We start from the raw sequence: 15266 nt of genomic DNA, 5'->3' as shown, positions 1-15266 counted from the left end.
AAGTGGGCAAACTCAGTATTAAATGGAAATGCAGAAGTGCAGGTACTCACTATTTAGAGTACCTGTTTGCTCATGACAAGTGCTGGTACTCTCCCATTGAAATTATTGCAACAGTACTGAGAAGTGCAGGTGCTCTCCCTTTCACATTAAAGAACTGCAGGTACTCAGTACCGGAAAGTACCAGCCCATTTAAAGCACTGGTCACACTGCTGTCTCGTGCACCAGCAGCCTTCAGAAACAGTGTTTATATGCACTCTTCTTTGGAGCCACGTCTGAAGAAGAATGTTGCAGGCAGGTTCTGTGCCTCTCTAACGGTCCACGCCTTGGGCGCAGGCATATCGCGCACATGATACAGGCTGGCCCTGATAGGGAGAGTATTAGTAGAGGAGAAACAGCAATTACAACGACAGGTGAACCACACATTGCCTTTGCAACACGGTCGGAACAACACATTTGTTTTAACTAGGGGTGGGCGGAATTTGCGAAATCCACTTTCGCAAATTATCGCGAAAATGTTAAAAATTATCGCAAACACGCGGAAATATCGCGAAGATGCGGAAGTTTTTTTCCCGCATGTTCGCGAGATTTTCTGCGTGGTTGCGGCTCGCCAACTTACCCATGTGGTTGCTCGCGGGCGCGGCCATCTTGTTTTCAGTTGTCTCGCGTTGCATGATCGCGAGAAGAAAGACGTGATCGCACGATGCATGACGTCACTGCGGGCGCGAACTGTCGCGAGACAGCGCAAATGGCTAAAAACAATACAGCATCTCATGGAGAACGCGACCGGATCAAGAAAACTTGTCGGCGAACGCAGGGATTCAGGTAAGTCGATCGCGCGCGGGCGAGAATGTATTATTTTACAGCGCGAGCAAGAAACAAATTATCGCCAAGCTGCGGAATGCGGAAATTTTGACATTTTCGCGCTCTCTGCTGAACGCGAAAATGTCAAATTATCACAATTTCCACGAACGGAACAAAATTTTCGCCCAGGCCTAGTTTTAACCACACATTCCTTTACCACGCATGTCGCTGACCACATGCCTTAGGTAATGCAGCATTGGACTTAAAGTCCAAGGCTTTCCCTACTGTTGCTTGACTTAAGTTGGAATAGTAAATTATACTGTTCCAAAGTCCAGCACTTTCCCAAAGGCAAGTCGTTGTAAAGACTTGCTTAGTAAAGAAATGCGTGGATAAGATGCATTCCTTGTTCCGACTGCGTTGTTAAGTAACACGTGGTTTAGGCGTGCGTGGTTGTGTCATACAACCTTAGGAGAGAGGTCAATAAATGCAAACACACCCGAGATCAAGGGGTAGAATTATGAAACACACAAAGTAAATCGAAACCCACTTGGGATCATTGAGGGGGTGAAAATACAAGAGTGAAATGAACTGCAACCCCGTTGAGAATCATATGGGTATTAAGAGAGAGACGCATAACGGTTCCCGCAGCCCCAAGAATTTTGGGGACAGTATTTCGAGACCGACCAAAAATTGCAAGGTCCATGAGGTTCACAGAGGGAGGGTCTTTAGACACCCCTGGAGATTTTTAAGTAGCACCATACAGAAATGACGGGGTAGGAAACTCTCCAAATACCCCTCCCTCCAGAGCCTTTCAGTCCATACAGCACTCAGGCTAAGCTCGACAGGACAGGCACAGAGCATCCGCTGTAAGGAGTCTGAGCTACCATCTTCCCGTCCCTCAGCCTGTCCCTCAGCACATACACCCCTCTCACCCACTACCCACCCGTGATACCCACACACAAACCACACGTACATAGAGCAGCTGCTGTCAGACACACGACTTTTATGATGGGCATGGCATCAAACTTAGCTGAGCTGTATGGAAACACGCAGCACATCAATAACACACGAACAAAAATCCCCTTTACTAATATTTACAGTAAATGGAAGCACCTAAGCAGGCCCTATTCTCCCACCCACCCATCCACCATCTATCTATATGTCAGTGATTGGCAGTCTGTCACGCGCCTACCCTGTCTGTGCTGCGACTCAATGTCTCGGTGACTCTCTCCACCACTCTCAGTTTCCGCTCCCACCTGTCGCTGCATCACAATGTTTACCTTTCCGGTTGTATACTCGCGATTTTTAAGTTCTTGTTTTCTTAACGTGCTTTTTCTGGAGAGATCGACAGACCCCCTGGTCTCGCTGGTGGGTGTGAAATGTGGAATCGGGCGTGACCCTGATGCATGCTCTTAACTCGCTGCCCTTGTGCACACGATCTTTGTTGCGACAGTGTGCTTTTCCCTGATTTTGCTGTATTGTTTGCAGCTTTAATCTTTTACAGTTCATTCGAGGCGCTTAAAAGTTGCCAAACGACAACAAAATAGCAATGCTCATTCATCAAAAATGAGAACGTGAATATCTACACATCTCTCCAGTCTCTCTCCACGCACGTCTCCCGCCCTGGAGATGCTTCGAGCTCTGCGTTGCGTCGTCTCTCTTAATGCACAGATTTCCTTCACGTTCTGTCACGTTTATTGATCAGTGGTATATAACTCAGTGCCCTGTCCAAATACTCATTCCTTAAACGTTGCTCCTTAGACATATTAATATTTACTGGAAGTTAACCCACTGCACCATTCTCAGCATCACACTCTTCCTCATACTGGAATTAATTTCCTTCCTCCGGGGCTTTTTATCTCCCTCCACCCCGGTAAGGTGTGAACAAGCCTGACAGACCCGCTAAGGGTTTCACAGCTCAGGGTGCTGATGTGCAGCAGATGAAGTGACCAGGACTGCAGTAACACCCTCCTTTGATTGCCACCTTCTCCTCATCATCGCCTCTCCCCATCCCCTCACACCCCAAATACCTTACCTTCCTCAGCCTGCTGCCAGTTGGCATGGTAACCGCATAGGCGTGCACTGCTCCTTAAAAGATAGATCCAAGGCGTTTCACGGTAGAGAGGGCACAATCACATCTCATACCAGTGAGATGCAGTTGGACATCGACACACCCATACGTGAACGTGAATCGAAGGAAGCTGCCGTGCCTGACCCTGACATGGCTGCAAGTGTGGAAATCTGCATGTAATGCACTTAGAATTGCATTAAAGTGTCCCATTTTTTTTTTTTCGAGAACATAATGTAAATGATGGCAGTCAAAAACAGGTCAGTAAAAAGTGTCTGCATGTTTGGGACATTGCTTTTTTGTTTTTCAGAAGCAAAACCCTGCTTTTGAGCAGTTTTAGAGAAAGATTCCCACCCATTTGGCAGGAATCTCTTAATATGGGTGGTAGTTTGCCACCCATCTGGTGGATCTCTAAATAATTCCCTATAAACATATAACTGTTAATCTAAGACTTGTGGCTGCCTGCAGAATAAAAACTCCGAAGACAACCTATAACTTACTCTGTTTGGGGCCTCACACTGTGTGAAAGGAACTAAAGTGAATAACTGAGTCAATGTGTAGGGTCATAAATTGTCAGGTGAAATATAACTTAATTAGCGCACAAGACCCTGTGGTGTCTGCTTGGTAAAGCGCCTGAAGACAGCCTGTGACTTGTGAATTAGTCTGTGTATGGCCTTTACGTGTCTGTACAATGAGCATAGCCTGAGTAAGCCCTTAAACAGTCTTTAATAAGCCCCTGTGCACGGCCTCAGGCTTCATGCCGGAGAAAGCAATCTGAAGGTGGCTGCCTGTCTGTGGCCATTACTGGTCACAGTGTGAAGCACGCCCCTAAGCAAGTCCCCTGGATGCTGTGTTGGCCTTAAATCTATGCGGGAGGAAACCGTGCTATAAAGGACTGACTGCCCAAAGTTAGATGCTGCATTTTAAAAGTCTATAAGGGAGTCTTTTTCCAATTCTAGCTTTTATGTATTTTTGTTCATGCTGCCTACTGAACATTTAATCTTTCGCCCCCCCCCCCTAACAGTGATAACACATTGCCTGAAGTTGTAAGATGGAGAGATGGTCTTTTCCAATGTGCTCGTCCATAGTCACCATTGAAAATCGGAGTGCACCACAGACTGGTAATTGTAATAGCTGATGAATCCACGTTTAAAACACACACTGTGTATCTCTTCCAAATGCCCCCTTCCTTCCAGTTCCCAGCAGATCAAAACAAATTGGTCCTGTAGTGTCTAAGCAGCATCAGGCCCGCCCACCTCTGGCCAGGTCTGAGTACATTTATCCTCCCTTCCCAGGACCAAGGACATAACTTAGTCAGTGAAAATTGGGGGAGGGATAAATCTCAAACTTCCCAACTAAAAATTAGGCCTGGGTGGTAAATTCCGTTCCGCTCACGGAATTTGGGTAATTTGGGTAATTTGGGTAATTTGGGCAATTTTGCGTTCCGCGGAGATCGCAAAATTGCCCAAAATTCTGCATTCCGCGGCTTCGTGGAATTTTGTGCTTGTTCGCGTTCTCAAAATGCGTGTTTGCAAGATATTTTCCCCCGAGCACGCAAATAGCGTTTGCGAACAGGAAAAAAGCATCGCGAACAAGCAATTCCGTGTGTTCGCGGAATTTCTGCATGCTCGCGGGGATTTTTTACCGTTTCGCGGAGCTTTGCGTTGCGCGACTACGCAAATTCCGCCTGCCCCTATTAAAAATGCAGTGGGCTGCAGGGTGGAGGGGTGAAATGACCATTGTTAAGGGTGGATTCTTTCCATGAGGAACAGGGTCTTTAGCATGCAGAAGCGTTTCACCTTAGTACATCAGATTATATCACTGCACAGACAGACATTTATAAAAAGTGATAGTTTCTAGAAACATTCATGGCTCGCCCCTCCAATGCCATTAATGAACTAAGATGAAAGTCAGTAGTCATGTAAATCCTCAACGCAATAGATTCTTATTATATAGCAATATATATTATAGCAATATTACAGTCTATTACAAATATAAGAGGAGCTTTTACAGCACACAGCCCGAACTCAAGCATTTAAAAGTGCGCTCATATGTGATAAAGAAAGATAAGACTTTAAAATACATACGTGCCTAGGATCACACAATTTGGACAAGCAGGAAAGCGGGTATTGATTCCAGCTTACGTGGTTCCACGTTTTAAAATTCAGCCATCAGATGGGTATCTCTATTTTTCTCTCATGTTGACATCAACGGTCCCTGTTTTGCCTTTCATGCTGGTCTCAGGATGACAAAAACCAAAATAGATATAGAAGACACGACTTAAGGCACCTATACCCAACTATGAAGTCAAGTATGCATTAATTTGTCACACCCCAAATACCCCTTTGAAGCTACACCTTTGTCCATGACATCCATCCCAGATAACCATGTAAAGGGATGACGGTTCTGTTTGTGTGTGTGAGACAGAAGAAGAATACACTGCATCTACCCATGTTGTGTCTGTTGGGTGTGCGTAGAAAGCGTATCTGCTGTTGCCCTGTTACATCTATGCTATGCATGAGGTACATCTGATCTGCTGGCTGTACTCCGCCTATTCTGTGCATTAAGGAAGCTTTAAAATAATGTTTTCAACAAAATAGACAAAACTATTGTTTTTGTTACTGTTTATTTACTTGGCTGAACAGACTGTTGACCATCTGGGGTCCTTAATGCTGGTGGCAGGATCAAGACTCTGATTACAAGTTGCATGACACTGGCAGGTGCAACTCAGCACATGTAATTACTGTTACCATGCAGTAACACCTCACCAGTACTGTACAATTATGATTTAAACCCCTCGGTGTGGGGAGTGGATTTATCGTGTGGTATTTCATAGTTTCCCTAGGTGTAACATTATAATTTTGGCATGATATGCATGTTCCTTTGATCATTTTGTGCACAATATGTTGTCATACAACCAGTGAAAGCCTTTAGCACCCTGGTGTTCTAAAGACCTTTCTGATAATAAACAATCCATCAGCAGAAAGGAAAGGAATGGAAGAAAACAAAACCCTCAAGGACATCTTGATACTTAAGTCCCTCCGCACAACATGCAGACAGCTCATCACATCAACCTAAGCGAGTACTATGTCAAAACCATAATTGAAGACACCAACAGAAGCAGAAAGCTGTTCAAGACAATCAAGCTCTTGCAGACCCAACTATACCTCACTCCAAAGAGATGTGCAATGCCATCAACCGTTTCATCAGTGAAAAAAATAGTAGCTCCAACAGCACATCAACAACACCAACCTGCTTCGTCTCTTATACATATAATTTCCCGTGGAATCCAACAATAGTCAGCTTTCAATGCCGGGTTCTCATTGACACACTCAACTCCCTCAAAGCCACTTATTATGAAGATGGTGTCTTACCATCATTCTTCATCAAAGCTCTTTGGGGAGGATCCCTTACCCTTACATGCCACTGTAAATGCCCCCCTCACTCGAGCCATCTTTGTAAAAGATCTAAAGCTAGGCCAGGTCCTCCTACTCCTAAAGAAACCTACACTAGTTCCTGATGACGTCACCAACTACCGGCCCATTACTCATCAATGATTCATTGGACAAGATCATTGAAAAAAAGCAGTCTATGTTCTACTCAAAGATCACATCAATGCTAACAATCTCCTGCAAGACTACCAGGCTGGTTTCAAATCATGCCACAGCATGGAGACACATCGTAAACAATGTCTTCTAGACCACAGATGGCGATGATCCCTGTTTTCAAATATTCCAGGAGCTCTCAGCTGCCTTTGGCACAGTTGACCATCCTACCCTTATAGACACTCTGGTGTCTTGAATGGGATTTGCGTCAGTATCATTCACTGGTTCTCCTACTACCGTTCCAACCAACACCAGTTTTATCACCTGGGCCCTTTCAGGTCACAAAATATCCATATCATCTGTGGATTGCCCCAGGGTTCCAGACTGTACTGTAATTTTTAATCTGTGTTGTCTAGAAAGGGTCACCATTTTAGTTAAAGCCTTCTATGGAGTTTAATCTAGAAAGAAATACAGGTTCTAAATTTTGAAATGGCTGGTCTTAAATTGCAGGACAGAATATACTTTTTACAGTTATGCATTTGTATCCCTTAGATATCGGACTGTTACTGATTCCCACTTAAGGGCAGGGACAAAATGTGGTTCATCATCTGGCTTAAATAGCTTTTTGATTATGAATATACATGACTTTGTTCCTTTTGACCTGCAATCCTGAATGTCTGCTAAATTCCTGGAGTACCGATTTTGCTGGCTCCAGGCCAGTGTTAGTATTAATGAAGTACAAAAACACATTACCAACATACAGCGATACATCATGTCCTTTGCCATCAATGTTGATGGCCCTTATAGTACCCAACGATTTCAATATGCATGCCAGTGATTCAATTGCTAAAGCAACAGAAATGACATGGGGGCAGCATATCTACTGCCTATCTCTACTTACCACGAGTCCTATATAGTTCATTCCGTGTACACAGAGGCAAAAGATTGACATATAATAATCTAATTTAATTCACTTAGGGCCTGATAACGACTTCTAGTAGAGCAGGCGGCACGCCACTGCTGTGCCCCCACACTACCAAGAGTTGCTGCTTCCTGCCTGCCAGATTACAAGTAATTTTGTGGTCTGGCGGGCAGGTGACATGACAGTCCTGCAGTGGTGCTATTTAAAGGCTCATTGTGAGCATTAAACAGCACTGCCGCGGGACAACCAGTGCCAGTTCCTGCACGGGAAGGAATGCACCATGTCGTGCATTCCTTCCCGTGCAGGAACTGCGGATGCAAAACTACTGGAGGGGGCCCCCTGCATTCACCCCATGCACAGAGGCAAGAGATGGCCTGTAGGGCTTCTTTTCTTTCTTCACCGCAAGCTGTTACATGGAGAAAGAAGCTTCATGACACCGCTGGCGGTGAGTAAAGTCTTAATACGCTTGCCGGTGCCTCAGGGCACCACCAAGTATATTGCGGCCCTAGGACTTCCCTGGCACTTGGGGATCTGCAATGACAGTCCGACCGCTAAAGTCCTAATATGGCAGTCAGTCTGCCATTGCGACGGTGGCTGGACCGCTACTGCCATGCCCTCGCGAGTCTGGCGGTCTTCAGGTCTCTAGACTCATAATCAGACCCTAAGTTATCACTTAACTCAAATTCCCTCAAGAAAGTAAACCGATAGCACCAACATAGCATATTACATTGTTTTCCATACCTATGGCTATAACCACTGGAAACAAGTCCATTATCTGATGCTATCTCCATTATCAGAAACAGCTGCCTAATATTAGCTGATGTATTTCCACAGGACATATGTCCATTTTATCCTGAATAATTCTGATGAAATCTGTTGCAATGGTTTAACTAAGATCTTAGTCAAAGCTTTGTAATTTGCATTGCGCATTAAGAGTGGTCAACAGAACTTTCTATCTCCCATGAGTTTAGGTAAAGGTATGATCACTACCCGTATAGCAGTGTGAGTTTACACCCTTACTGTCAATACGGAAGTGTACAAGTCCACTGTGCCAGCCTATCTATGTAGGTAGCATAACGTTCAGCTGGGAGATCTGGGAGAGCTTACCCTGACATCTTCCCAACAGTCCTAACTTTGAGTGTCGTTAATCACCTTTGATCAGGTGTGATATTTGGGACATTATTTGTTGCCACGTTTCATGTTAGTATCACACTGTGCTTTTCCCTGTAAGTAAAATGTTGTGACTATTACTAATAGAACACCTGGGTAATATTTCCATGTGACACTTATACCTCACTGGGACTCTCCTAAATGTTGTTATTAGGAAACTTGTCAGTCCAGTCAGACCATTTTAACAGTCTACCCAAGTTATAAACTTCATCATGTTGCATCAAAATCAATCCTCAATTAGTCACATGTGTCTCATTCTTTCAATTAGTCCAACATAATCTTCTTTCTTCTCCTGTAGGGTTGCATATTGGTGTGAGCCAATCTGTGTTTGCTCTTCCAGTAACTTTAGTTAGTTCACCCTCTAATGTATTGCATCTTTAAGGCTGGTCTTTACTCCTCATGCCTAATACAGTGTTCCCCTATAACTATTTTAAAGGCTTCCTGCTTCAACAAAGTGTTTCCTGCACTTTCAGTGCAGTAATGCTAAATGTGATCTCTTGTCATATCTTTAAATACTGCATCCTCCAAAGCTGATGCTAGCAAGCACTAAGTGGGTATAACTGTGTGTGGTTTGCTCGCCCCAGTGTGACAAGGGAGTGTGGTCTTACAGCATCCTGCCTACATTTTCACATCTATGACTTGAACAGTGAACCCTCCTAGAATGCAACTTTATCTCCTATCGGGTATAACGACCATATATATTGTCATAATACGAATAGTCCCGTTGCTGTGGGTTGACTGCCCTCTAGACATCCATTATTTCCAATCCTCTTGACCAATCCTTAATTGCCTTTGCTAAACGTACATATGGTGAACCAGGTAATGGAAGATGCGACATATTTAAATAGGTATCCACTTTACAATTACTAATCAAATTCTTCGACATGAAGTTCAGGAAATCTCTTTGATTCACATCTGGGACATGAGTACATATCAACATAATACATCCCCTATCCAATCTACCTTTCACTATCACATACCACCCATATGTATCTATCACTGTTGCATCTTCCGTAAAAAGCGATCCTAGGATACATCCAAATGAGGCCAACCCTGGCATATGACGAGCATCCTGTAGAAGGTAAATTATCTTTCCATTTACTTTTCAATTTCTTCCCTTTGGTCTTAGAGGCTGATTTAGAGTTTGGCAGCTGGCCCACCAGCATGCCAGATCAGCATTGGCTATGGTCTCCACTGTCCTTGCAGAAGGCCACCAGTCAGGCCAGCAAGGATGTCTGTGCCTTTAGTGGCATCATAGCAGCTCTGTTTAAGGCACTGAAGCTTTGCTAAGCGGGTGCCATGTTCATGCACCCACTTGGCAAGGGTTTTGTGTTTATATATACCAAACTCACCAAGTAGGGCTTTGTTATCGCAAAACAAGATGAATATGCCAAGGCGCACAGAGTGCTTGTTTCAGAGCACATGATGGTCCTTTTTCTCTTGTTTCCTGTTCCAGTTCGTCAAATCAACAAGGAGCTCAAGGGGGAAGAAAACAGATTGGGTCGCCCCCCACTCAAATCAATGCTACAACAAACCAGACCCAATCTGCTACTACGGTAAACCGTTAAGAGCTTTGTGTGTGGGACTGAGAAGTATTATTTTTCTTTCTCTTTATCCTTCTTCTATACCACTCTCCACCAATTACGTATGCTAGAGTTGTCCCAAATTCACAAGACACCGTAATTATGTTAAAAAACACAAGAAACTTGTCCAAGAGCAACAGTCACTGTGTTCAAAAAACAAATTCTTAGACATACCCTGTGAAATCACAGATGTAGAGAGACCACCACCATGTGGTGATCAGTGAAAAAATATGTGCAAAACAAGATAGCACCTCACGTGAGCAACACCAAAGCGGGCTTTGCTGGTTAAAGTATCGCCAGTTATGCCACGTTTATCATCATAGGTTGCTATCTTGGAAAACAAAAATATAAAACTGAAAATATGTGTGCCGGAAAAAATATATTTTGAACACAGTGACTGTTGCTCTTGGACAAGGTTCTTGTGTTTTTTAACATAATTATGGTGTCTTGTGAATTTGGGACCACTCTAGCATACGTAATTGGTGGAGAGTGGTATAGAAGAAGGAAAAAGAGAAAGAAAAATAATACTTCTCAGTCCCACACACAAAGCTCTTAACGGTTTACTGTAGTAGCAGATTGGGTCTGGTTTGTTGTAGCATCCTGTTCCAGTGCGCCAGGTGGTCCCGGGGTTTCCCAAAAAAGAAAAATGCACATCGGAATGAACCACCCTAAATTGGGCGCATATTCTGACATACATTGGCTGATGACCATATGGCAAAGGTTTTAGCCCGCAGAGCTAGGAGGGCTCCACCATCGGAAGACTGGCCCTTCGATCACCAGATGAATAACGATTTTGGTGTACAGGGTATCTGCATGCAAAATCTAAATTAAGCCATTTTGGAGCGTTCCCTAGAAGAGAGCGTAGTGTAGTCCATGCCTCTCTACTTAAGAATGGATTCTATGTTGACAAACTACGGAGCCATACCTCCAGCGTTCGATATGAGGAACTTACATTTAGTTGTCTGTTCCTTTAAGTTAACTCAGTATTATCTGGGTGAAGTCCAGCTCCTGGGACACTAATTAGGTTAATGAAGACTGCAACTGTCCTCGTCACTTCCTTCTGCCTTCATCCAAAGAACCATTTGCCTCAATGCATTAATACAGGTCTTTAACCATAAAGAGGATTTCAAAAATTGACACTGCCCTTCACTGATCATACCACAAAAATTCCCCTCCACCCCAAAGCTAGTAAAAAAGTCCCTTACTTGTCATTAACCAGAATTTGTAACATAATCTTCTGTATCCCATCCTTTGGGATTGGTTCAGGGTAGGCACGTCTCACTACTGGTCTCCCACTAGTCCGTCCCATTTATGTCCCCACCCTCCAATAAGCAGTTGCTCCGAATACCATGAACCTGTGCAGGCTCCAGTGAAAATCTAGGCTTTCATTTTGTTTCCATCCATCGTAGAGTCCCGTTTAGAGCTGTGTTGTACATATCACATCTAAGGGTGTGCAAAATTGCATAATCTCTTAACAAGACTTATTCTGTGCAAAGCAAGATCCTGCTGCTATGGCATGAAAGCTTTTTATGCAAGGTGCATGCTCACCTAACAAAAGATATGCAAAATTGCACAAAGCAAAAAATCGAGGAACTTCAGAAATTTGGCATATTAAATAAGCCTGGGCAAAGCACTACGCTACGCTCGCGTAGTTTGCGAAGTTCGCTCTACTTCGCACGACGCGAATTGCACGTAGCACAGTGCGAACACCCGTAGCATAGTGTTGCGTAGTGCTGCGGTCATTTTTTGCTTGCTCGCGGTCCTCAACGTCAAGTTGGCGACCGCAAGCAAGCAAAATGACATCCCGGCGAGACTTTTTCCTTGTTCGCGATCAGCAACATCAAGTTGGCGATCACGAGCATGGAAAATAAACCTCCCGGCGAGTTTCCCAACGCGAGAAGGTCAGGTTTCTCATTGCGAGTGGTCGCGTATGCTCGCGACCGCTCACGATGAGAAACTACCAGTTCGAGTTGAGAAAGCTGCCGCTCGAGTAAAAATCTACTCGAGCAGCAGAAAACTACAGCTCGCACTGTGCAAGATGCCATTTTCAATGATTGCACAGTGCCGGTTGCTTGTCCGCACTGTGCAATCATTGAAAACGACATCTGGCACAGTGCGAACAAGGTACTACGCAGTTCACGAAGTGCTACGTGTAGCTCGCGTAGTGCGAAGTGCACTTTGCGTAGCTTCGCGAAGTGCTACTTCGCGAACTACGGACAGGGTTAATATTAAACTGAAATGTGTGAATTTTGCAAATATCGCTGTCACAATAAAAAATGTCCCTGGGTTTAAATCTTCAACAGTTATGAGGAAAACAGCTGATGGTCCTTGACGCTCCATCATAGATGGTCTGGATGGGTGCACCTGGGGCTGTAGTTTTCTAGCTGAAATCTGAAAGGTCTGAGCTATCCTGTTAATCGTGTTTGGCCTTGCCCCCATCAGGGTCCCTCCAGTTGGATTTAGATTTGTATTTTTTTAACCTGTGCCCTCCAATTCTGCTATTGGGTTCTCTTATGGCCCATGGCCCTTCCTGCATTGTTAGTCCCCCATTGCTCTGCTCAAACCCATGTGTCTTTGGGGTCTGTAAAGAAGTCTGAATTTTCTCCATCCACATTTCCAATAGCACCTTACAGTGGTGCACTCTCCAGGAGTCAGCCTTCTATGCTGTCTGCAGTAGCAGGTCTTGTTCTAGAGTTCGGAAACCATGCCAACTGCCTTGGTGGTTGGCCAGGTTGAGGACGTTTTGGAATGGTTTCTACCCATTTGGCAGACAAAATGTTTGAGAGCCCATGTAAGGCCCATCTCCATACTCCGCCAGGCTTGTATGAATATGTTGATACTTTATGTTCTGGTAGGTCCACTATTCAGATATTACTTCCCCTCAGATGCCCTTCCAGGTCGTGAGCTCTGTATTCAAATAACCTAACTCATTCTGTTATGTCAGCTATTTGGGTTTTAAGTTTTGATACTGCTGGTTGCAATTTACGAATCTGGTCTTAAGTTTCTTTTTCTCTTTCTGAAATCTTTTTTTTATCTGCCTTTAGTATGCTCAAGTCGAGTGCTACCATATTAATTTTAGTATCCAGTGCACCTCAGGTGTCACTTATTGCTTTCAGAATATTAGCCAATTTATCTTGCATAGGAGTAAAAAGCTGACTTTATGAATGATATCTCCTAATCAGAGAGACAGATGCTAGGTAAAACGCCAAAAAACAGGTATATTTCTGGAAATCTGTAAGCCTCTGATGCTCTTTGGTGCTTCATCTATTTGCACCCACCACTCCAAGCTTTCTTTGCCTGGAAATTATAAGAGTGACTAGACATGTCCTGAGTCTTAGCAAAATTACGCAATCTCCCCAGACTGGGTGCTGCAGTGCCATCAGCATCAAATATAGGAGACTCACACCTCGAAAGAGAACATGTCCCTGATCCCGCACCCTCTTATAAATGCCCTTTAAAGACCAAAGCCGCCACGTATGCTGTTTAAGAAGTTAGTGAAGATCCAATAAACCATGGTAAACTTGAGCACTAAGATTTCACACTTCTTCCAGGAAAATAGCCAGATCCCCAGTTAACACTAAGGGAAAAACACAAATCCCTGATGCAATTTGCAATAAGATGAAGTGTAAGACGTATTTTCTTCGCCCCTGGGATGTGATTTGCTCTAAACAAAATGTTCTCTTTCAGGCAGATCAATACCAGCTTCTTTCATTAACTTAAGAGCAGGAAACAAAATCTTCCAATAGACGAGTGGGAAATAGCTTTGCTAACCTGCTTGAGACCAATTCTCTTTAAACTTTTCTCCTAGATGTTCTTAAAGGCAGATGATCATTTGTTCGTTTGTTACCCTCCATTCTGCCTTGCCTTCTGGAATTTTCAAGAAATATGAGAAATCAAAATGAAGATCCGATGCACTGGTGTATGCAGACAGGGGCCCTAATATGGAGCTGGTGCTTTGTAAAGGCTGACCCCTTTTTGCCAACCCCCTTCAGCATCTTTTTCTTTGGAATGGAATCGAAAATTGCAAACCAAAATGATTGGTTACTCAAGTTTTGATCAACTTTAAGTTTTCTTGGCCTTATTGAAAAGTAACTTACTGTCATTAGTATCTTCCTACACCTCCTGATGTCTACCCTGAACAGGAACCAATGCAGGTATTTCAGGTTGGACCAAAGAGTTGCGCTAACAATGAATTCCTAGATACGGGGCATGGAGAAGAAGCACTTGTGCTTGTGATCTACTCACGGTGGGGTTTATGAAACAATCAAAGCTATTTTCCAGGGGTTTGATAGCAGCCATGCACTGTGTTTGGAAATGAGGATGGGATGCTTCATCATTGGGTCCATCCCGTTCCACTGCAGACGGGGCGTGCTATGTCCTACGAATTACGAGGGAGAACTTATAGATATGTACTAAATGAAGAAAAAATAGGAGTGGGGGGATTTTGGGTGGGAAGTAAAATTGAAAAATACCTACCTAGTAGGTAAAGTATTATATATTTTGGGCTCTAGTAGGTATCGTTAAAAACTGGGAAGTAGAGAGTATAGGTGATCACGTACCTTTCTTTCTGCGGATCTACATGTTTCAAGCCGTACCCCATGGCTTTTTTTAAGTACCAATGATCTAACTCCGATATCACTACTTTTATATTGTATTTCTGCACACACTCTGCATGCTACGGATATATAATATAATATAATATACAGCCCCTACTTGGTGTTACTGCTTGATAACATATAAAATGCAGAATTATGTTATCATGGGTCCTCCGGGGGAGAGGGGAGCTTGTTGTCACACTTATGCCAAAGCTGCTCCTCTGTACAATGACCTAAGGTCATTATACAGGTTGTACAGGTTGTAGGTCATGGCACGCCTTGTTCCTCAGCAGAACCAAATGGACCCAATGATGAAGCATGCCACTAAGGGGCAATCCTGGTGGGTGAGTGTTATATTACAACATAAATTATTTTCTTCTCCTCATGGAGGGTCAGTCCTTGCAAGCGGATGAGCTTTTATTGGTTTTGATACATATTGACCGGAGGACGAGCCTCTCTGATTTTTCGTAATCCTCTTTCTTCCCCTTTTTGTTGAAAGCACTGATAGGTCTCAACACTGCATCTGTGTTTTGTGTCATGTTTGAAAACAAGATGGACACGCATGCTGAAGAGGAACGTGAT

This window comes from Triturus cristatus, chromosome 11, assembly GCF_964204655.1.
Source record: "Triturus cristatus chromosome 11, aTriCri1.1, whole genome shotgun sequence".
Lineage (NCBI taxonomy): Eukaryota > Metazoa > Chordata > Amphibia > Caudata > Salamandridae > Triturus > Triturus cristatus.
The sequence above is the reverse complement of the archived record's forward strand: the minus strand, read 5'-3'. Positions refer to the sequence as shown.